This window comes from Carassius carassius, chromosome 27 (assembly GCF_963082965.1).
Source record: "Carassius carassius chromosome 27, fCarCar2.1, whole genome shotgun sequence".
NCBI lineage: Eukaryota > Metazoa > Chordata > Actinopteri > Cypriniformes > Cyprinidae > Carassius > Carassius carassius.
Genome location: NC_081781.1, coordinates 12,316,369 through 12,325,486, shown reverse-complemented (window position 1 = coordinate 12,325,486; position 9,118 = coordinate 12,316,369). Strand labels below are relative to the sequence as shown.

Genomic DNA, 9,118 nt, shown 5'->3' with positions numbered 1-9,118 from the left:
TTAGTTGCTGAAAATGTTGCTAAAAACAAGAAAATAAGTGTTTCTGTGAACACTAGAAAATATTTTAAATTCATTCATTTCTATTGTCATTTCTCTTTGTTTTGTCAGTGTTTAATATAATGAAATTTATATTAAACACTAAAAAAAATCTTTCTTTATTAATTTTATGGATGCATGCTTTAGACTTTATAAAACAAAAGAGGCAAAACTGGGATTTATAAGCAATGTAAACTGAAAAAAAATATAAAGTTTTGAAAAGTATGTCACTGAAAACAGGAAAATAATTGTTTTTGTGAATGCTGGAAAATATTTTAGATTCATTTATTTCTATTATAATTTCTCTTTGTTCTGCCAGTGTTAATATAATGAAATGTATTTATTTACTTTTAAAATATTCATGTCATCGTGCGTCACTCCCGGATAATCGAAACTGGGCAGAAAGGTGGGTGCTGGTTGCTGAAACCACGCCCACCTAGCTCGACGGCAGTGACAGCACCGCCAATCCACCTGTCACTCAAGTGGCTGGGCCTCTAATTATGCAGTACTTTAAGGCTTAATATAATTTAAATCGATGAGTTGTAAGAAAAAATTCACCCCCCTCACAGTTGTCATGAAGGGCAAACTTAGTTGTATAGACCAAAATAATTTTTTTAACCAGGCTGTAAACATGTTTTTTTTTTTTTTCTGCTGTAAAGTTGGGCATTTTAACATGAGGAGTCTATGGGATTGACTTCCTTTTGAAGCCAGGCTCTAGCGGCCAGTCGATGAATTACAGTTTAAGTCACTTCCGTATGGGCTTCACGAGAGAGAGCGGGAGGTTGCCGCTTGATAAAAACATGGACGTAGTGTCTGTGATGTCATCCATATGTTTCACGCACGTCACCACGCGACACTACCGGATAATTGAAATGGGCAGAAAGGCGGGAGCTGGTTGTTGAAACCACACCCACCTAGCTCGACGGCAGTGACAGCAGAGGCAATCCACCTGTCACTCAAATGACCGCGCCCTTAATTATGCAGAACTTTAAGACTTAATATAATTTAAACGGTTATACAGTTATACAAAAAAATCCATCCTGTCACATAGCTATATAAACCAAAATCGTTCTTGATTATTACGCCGGAATGAGAGTATAGTTCCTAGAAATATTGGCCTAGAAAATCACAACTTTTTGTTTTCCGTTGGTCTTAGTACATGATGTAACTACATAATGGTCAAGTGTTAAATAGGAAAAATATCAAAACTCTTTGGTCATTTTTGAGTGAAATGCTAATGGTCTAATCAGATTCAATGATCTATGCTAAGCTACAGCTAAAGTGCTACCGCCAGACCCGGAGATCAGCTGAATGGATTCAAAAACAGTAAAACTCAACTGCTTAACTCTAGGGTAGTTGGAAAATTAGCCTATTTTCAAAAATAATGGCGTGTTCCTGCACTGGGCACTGCGTTTTGCTATTTTTAGGACCTCGGACAGTCTTGCACACTTACTTCCTGTAGCACGCACGCGCTCTTAAGTATCCAAGACCACAAGTGTGGTTTGGACAAGGCAGTACTATGCTGCAGAAGTCACACAGACATGATGTTTTTCAGGAGCACACAACATAGGACACATGCTTCTTATGGATTATGAAGTCCGTGTATTAAATTTATGCATTTAGCAGACGCTTTTGTCCAAAGCGACTTACAGTGCATTCAGGCTAGCAGTTTTTACCTAACATGTGTTCTCTGGGAATCGAACTCACAATCTTGCGCTTCTAACGCAATGTTCTACCACTTGATTTTTGTAAAATAGCTTCTGTTTTTGCTTTTCAGATAAAAGAGTGGTTTCATTTTAAATATGTTGCAGGCTCATTTATTGGTAATAGATAACTGAAAATAAATAATATTGATAATGATAAAAGTGAAGTGACTTGGAATTCGTCAAATAAATCATCATCATCCTCATCATCAAAAAAAAAAAAAATGTTAGCCTTGTTTTTAAAGCTTCGGTAGCTTATTTGTCTCGCGAGAGTTTGCAACGGTGGCCGTAAAATAAAAAGATCTTTTCGGTGTTAAAGTACTTGTTTACCCCTTTCACAAGAAATAGAGATGCACAACACCTCGGTGGTCAGCATTAGTCTTTTGCCCAGTAATAAGTGCTCTTTTGAAAATCCAGTGCACGTGACCGTGTGTGGCCTAAAACCCCAACAACGCGTGGATCTGCACAAGGGTCTTGCACAAGATCCCGGGCCCTATGCATAGGCAGTCCTGATGGGCACCTCCATGAAAATATACAGGTAAAATAAAATATATTCCAGACTTTTCAAGGGCCCTCTCTTCCTTTGGGGCCCTGGTAATCAGTACTGGTTTTACCCCCAGTCCGACGCCCCTGGATCTGCACTCTAAAATCACAGATGCAAGGCAAGTCATGTTGACCTCAGCAGCAACCCTTCTCTTGCTGGCAGCTTTAAGGGAGTCGAACCAATGGGCTTATTCTGGGCACTGAAAGCAGACGTCACACACACAGACGTACACACACACAGACGTGACCCGTCCTGCTCTCGTTGACATTTAGGCCGTCAGTGAAGATCAAGTTATCGCCAAAGTGACAAACGAAAGACACTGCTTGACCGATGGTATCCGGAGAATCCCTGTAAAAGAAGGCAGGATCAGAGGAACTCTTTTTATGCCACCTGGTCAGTTATCTAGCTGTATTTAAAGCACTCCATATAAGTTAGCAGTCCATATTGAAACCCTCATTACAATTCAGCAGGTTATGCTGCTCTTATAAAGTCTGAATTGTAAAAGGACTCTTTAGAGGGTATCTTTTTAATAAAACATTAACTAAACTATATTAACTACACATAACAGATACCAACGTTGTTGGCAATATTTTGTTTTCTAGTAGCGCCTCCCTGTGGTAAAAATAAGCTAACAATTTTTTTGTCAGTTTTTAATGCTGATATTATTACTATTATTTTAGGTAAAGGGCCATTTCCTGGGATTTTTGATACAAATGTATTTAAAGGAGGTCCTTTTGAGTTGAGGGCAGCTCTGTTGGCGAAGAGAAACTTTGCTGTTTTAGCCTTGGCTTTCCAAGGTTACAAAGACAGAGCTGACAGATTTCACCTCCAGTATTTTGAAGAAGGTGTAGATTTCCTATTTCAACAACCAGAGGTTAGTTTGTGCAACCATTCATATGCATTCCTGTTAATTCTTATGATTTTAAATAAAACTGATCAGTATACAATGGGAGATTTATTAGAATCGGTGTTATTTTAGGATCACTGAGGTTTACATTTACGTTTACATTTACATTTACACTTTTATCCAAAGTGACTTACAAATGAGGACAATGAAAGCAATCAAGAACAAAAAAAGAGCAAAGATATACAAGTGCTATATAATAAGTCTCAGTTAGCTTAAATGCAGTATACACGTAGCAATGGCTTTTAAATACTATAATAAATAAAAAGAAAAAAGATATAATAGAAAAAGAATAGAGCCAGTAGGTGTTAGAGGTCTTTTTTTGTTAATTATATAATAAATGAAAAGAAAACTGAATACAGTTTTTTTTAAAGAATATAATTAGAATAGTGAGTGCTAAGGTTAGAGGGCCAAATAAAGAGTAAGAGATGTGTTTTTAGCTGATTCTTGAAGATGGCTAAGGGCTCGGATTGAGTTGGACAGGTCATTCCACCAGGAGGGAACATTTAATTTAAAAGTCCGTAAAAGTAACTTTGTGCTTCTTTGGAGTGGCACAGTCAAGTGACGTTCACTTGCAGAACGCAAGCTTCTAGAGGACACATAAGTCTGAAGTAATACAATTAGGTAAATGGGTGCAGAGCCAGTGGTGGATTTGTAGGCAAACATCATTGCCTTGAATTTTATGCGAGCAGCTATTGGTAGCCAGTGCAAATTGATAAACAGAGGTGTGACATGTATTCTTTTCGGCTCATTAAAAATTAATCTTGCTGCTGCATTTTGGATTAATTGTAAAGGTTTGATAGAACTGGCTGGAAGCCCTGCCAAGAGAGCATTGCAATAGTCCAGCCTGGATAGAACAAGAGCTTGAACAAGGAGTTGTGCAGCATGTTCAGAAAGAAAGGGCCTGATCTTCTTGATGTTGAATAAAGCAAATCTGCAGGACTGGACAGTTTTAGCAATATGGTCTGAGAAAGTCAGCTGATCATCAATCATAACTCCAAGGCTTCTGGCTGTTTTTGAAGGAGTTGATGGTCGATGTGCCTAACTTGATGGTGAAATTGTAATGAAACAATGGGTTTGCTGGAACCACAAGCAGTTCTGTTTTGGCAAGTGTAACAATATAAGAAAGTAGTATGGGAAAAAGGAGGTGGGAACCGGTGGACATTTAAATCAAACTTTAATAATAAAATAAACACAAACCCCTTGCGGACGACTGCCACACATAAACAAAAACCAAAACACAAATTAAAACCCAGGCCTGGTCCCCTATCCTCCTTCACTGTCAACTCCTCCCTTTATCCTTCCGGAGCTCCTCCGTGGGACTCAAGACCGGTGAGTGGTGCAGGTGTCGCTCATTTCCAATTACTCCACCGGCCTTGCTTCATTCCCACGGCTCTCAGCCACACCCCACTCGTCACAGCAACGTTGAGTTGAAGGTGATCACCCTTCATCCAGCAAGAAATGTCTGTTAGACAAGCTGAGATGCGATTAGCTACCGTCGGATCATCAGGATGGAATGAGAGGTAGAGTTGAGTGTCATCAGCATAGCAGTGGTATGAAAAGCCATGTTTCTGAATGACAGAACCTAATGATGCCATGTAGACAGAGAAGAGAAGTAGTCCAAAAACTGTGCCCTGAGGCACCCCAGTAGTTAGATGTTGTGACTTGGACACCTCACCTCTCCAAGATACTTTGAAGGACCTATCTGATAGGTAAGACTCAAACCACTGGAGTGCAGTTCCTGAGATGCATTTTGATGCATCTACTACAAAGACATCTGTGTTCCACCTCTTATGTTCGATGTAAAGAAATAAAAAATGACACCATTGGGCTTTATGGATATTGGGGATGTTATGAATGACCCGATGTCAGAAGAAGGCCTTCCTAGCGTTATTCCCATTGAATGTGCCTCTGGTAATTTCATGTTTATAATGTCAGAAGCTGACAGGAATTGGCAAAGTGCCTATTATGCAAAACTAGCATGCAACAGACTCGCAGCACATGGGAAAAATAATTACGAATAGTTGAGGTATGAGTTTGTCTTGCTAAAATTCATGGTGTCGCTAACCATGTGGTTTATTTTGGCGGGGAACCTAAGGCTCATTCAGAGGCAAAGCTGGATGCGTGGAAGAGGATTGTGAGTAAAAAAAAAAAAAAAAAACACTTAGCAACTAATCACAACAGCAAATCTATGCTGTAAAAAAGGGCATGTACATAGTCATGATATCCAGTTAGTGTTGACTTGAATTACTTTAATTTCTAATGTAGTTATAAAAAAGATCAACAGATTGAAGCACATCTATAATTTGTTTATATATATTTGTTTGTTTATATCATGAAGTTGTTTGTAAAATCAAACTCTTTTTGATAAGTATTGTTGGGAACTCAGAAACGAAGACCAGGAGACTCTTGGGTAATCTTCAGCAGGATTCTTTATTGAGAACGCTCTGCGTGGCGATGCAGTCATCAAAAGTCTAACTTGTCCTTAAGACATTGTAGTTTTTATACATTTTAAGGGGGCGGGATACACAGAGGTGGAGACAACCTAAACAAAGCATGCAAATGAATCAGGAAAATGCCAGACACTGTCATTTTCCCAGCCTTGATCTCATCAGCATAACAGTGTCATTCAAATGCATAGGTGCTAATTCAATCAGTCTGGCAAGACTGTTGAGGAAGAGCACAAAGACAAAAGGTCATTATCTCAGACTCTTGATTTTCTTGATTTGGTCTTCTTGGCTATGTCATCTTTATTACCTACTATTATATTGGAACCTACATTTAACATTTTATAAGTTTGTAATCCCACAGTATGTTTCTTTAACAAACATTACCATAAGTTTGGGGTAAGTAAGATTATTTTCTTTCATTAATATTGTGAAATATAATTACAGCTTAAAATAACTTTTCTATTGGAATGTATTTTAAAATGTTATGCAAATTCCTGTTGTGCCAATGCCTCAGTTAACAAAGTAGAATTCTTTATTGTCACTATTATATTAAATCACCCTTGCTAAATAACTTTTAATTTCTTTAAAAAAAATGTTTGAATGGTAGTGCACTTTCACTGTTTAGCCACATTTTTGCATTATAACTGAATACCAATTGTAAGTTAATCAAATCAAACGCATTAATAGTGGTGCAAATATTTTATTCACTTACTGTGTATCTGCTTTCTCTGTGTCAGCATATCTACAGTACATCTGTTTTGTTGTACAGCCTCTAGTGCCTTCATTTAAAATAAGCCTCAAATGACACCTTCAGCCTTAGTGGAGGGGAAATACAGGTTTTTTTTTTAATCTCTTCTTTCCTGAAGAATGTCTATATTTAAATAAACATTCCATCAAGGTACAGACACTGTGAAGGAAATGTGCAACTATGGGCATTGCTTTCAAGTGAGTTACTCTTTGCACCTTACTTTTTTATGTTTTACCCGTAACTTCCAATAAAATACAACTAAATATCTTAAGAGCATTGATTCATTTTTATATGTTTAATTATCTATCTATCTATCTATCTATCTATCTATCTATCTATCTATCTATCTATCTATCTATCTATCTATCTATCTATCTATCTATCTATCTATCTATCTATCTATCTATTATATATATATATATATATATATATATATATATATATATATATATATATTTATTACAGAGAAGAAATAAAGGCATATGGGTTTGGAACAACATGATGGTGAGAACATTATTTCACAATGTTTGAGCTAACTGTCCCTGTCCCAAAGTTTGTCGCAGTGTAGCTGCCATTATATCACATTACACGAATACATGACAGCAAATGTCACTCAATGAATGCAGATTATTGTTTTCTTTCTAAATCAGAAGTGTTTTTTTTTAAACATGAAAATGATTGAGATTCTCTCTGTGCAGAGCACCAGTGGTACTTATTGCAAATCTTTTAGAGAGCACTGTTAAAAGGACACACTCCAGCGGGCCATGTCATTTAACCCGGACTACTTAAGAGGAGAAGCTCTTAAGAGTTCTTGCATGTTGATTATCTGGAAAAGATTATTTTTATATTTACAGAAGAGCTGTTACTAGTGCATGGCATTCCTTTGAGATGATGATTGTGTTCTTGTGTAAGGAATCACATAATAATTAAAAAATGTGTTTGAATATAAATAGTCCAAGGTGAATAAAATAATGGTTATAAAATAGTTATGTCTTCACATTTTTTTTAACTAAACACGTTAAATACATGTTAAGAATGTTTTCTAGCCAATTAACCAAGATAAAACAGAGAATTAATGATGTGGATGGCAGTATGAGCTCTACAACAGAATCTACAACAAAACTGTATTACTGTAATGAATGCTGTAGCATTATTTTCTGTAGGTCCTGTAGCATTGTATGCTCTTGTATTGAATTGAACCATATGATGCATATGATATTTTCTCTTTGGAGTGTACAAGCTCTTTGTGCATAAAGAAGATCTGAAAAGTTGCAAAGACTAAAGTCACGATGTGGGAAGATTTGCATAATGCCACCCAAATGTTCACGCAAAGAAAGAAGGTGTAGCTTTTATTATCACTGTTGCCACCAGCACCATGTTGTGGAGACGCTGTGTTTTGTTGTGAAAGCGAAAGTACTTTGTTTGGCCTTCCAAAACAGGACACAACTAGAAATCAGTGGTTAAGTTTTATTTACAACACTGTTACAGAAATTTCAACCCAAATATTCAGATGTGTTCAGCGCATTTTGCGGAGGACAAGGACTGTTTCCTGAGAGAGTAACCTACAATGACGGTGTCTGTTTCTTTAAAGTAGGCCAGTTCCAACTTTACAAGAACAGTCTGGCACTTCTGACACACAGTCTGTAAGTACGGTTTCATATGTAAAGGATTTGCCACTGATGATTCAAACACAAGTTTTGAACAGTGTAGAGCAGACTTTGTTGTTCGTCGTTTCTCCAATCACAAATGCATTCATGGTTTTATGTTTACGCAGTGCAATACACAACGCAATGCAAAAAGACAGTTATTATAAGTCATTATAATCAGTAATAATGTCTCCACTGGATGCAACAAATGCCTCGTTTGTAATGGGTTTTATTGGTTTTGTCTCATTGTGCTGGGAGACAGCATCACAGTAAGGGGGTTAACATTTCTTTCACACGCTTGAGGTTTTCGGCCAATCACAATGCACTGGATAGCTGGCCAATCAGCGTACACTTCGCTTTTCAGAACGGTGAGCTTTGTAAAATTCGATGTGTTTCAGAAAGACGGGGCATAGAGGAGAAAAAATAATGGACATTATGTGGAAAATAATGTGTTTTTTAACCTTAAACCACATAAACACATTACATTAGACCAAATACACAAAATAATGTTCTTTTTAGCAACATCATATGACCCTTTTAAATCAGATTTGATTTATATTGACATGGAATTAGTAAGTGAAATGGTCATAAAAATAGATAGGGTCAAGAAAAATGCTTTCTAAACTACAAAATGTTTTACTACAATCTACTGCAGTTATTTATCATACTGGATTGACTTCAACTTTTTGTTTAAATGTTTCAATTCAGATGAATGACTTTTAAAAGGCTTTTTTTGCTGCAAAATCACAATGCTGGAATTCACATATAGTTTTGAATTAGGCGAAACCGAAAAACACTTCTAGAAAACCCTAAACATTTGTTTTTTGGACTTTGACTCTAAGCCCTTAAGTTACTGAAATATTGCTTAACCCTTCTGACAACATCCTTGTGTGACAACTAGCCCCAGTCCCATTTCATGAAGGCTTCAGAGATTCCTCATGGGTTGTCTAATATTCCCCCTGACCAAGGACTACTAGCCTTCCTATTATAGAAACAAGCAAACAAAAGCAACACGTAGACAAATTCAGTGCAGTGTGAGGTTTGCACATTCAATATACATTGCAAGGAATAGTTTGATCTGTGAATT

At 36.9% G+C, this 9,118-nt stretch overlaps 1 pseudogene; it reads left to right on the top strand.

The window, feature by feature from the left end:
• The first annotated feature begins 2,089 nt into the window (after positions 1–2,089).
• Positions 2,090–8,444, top strand: LOC132107409 (acyl-coenzyme A thioesterase 3-like; annotated as a pseudogene).
• Positions 8,445–9,118: the final 674 nt, after the last annotated feature.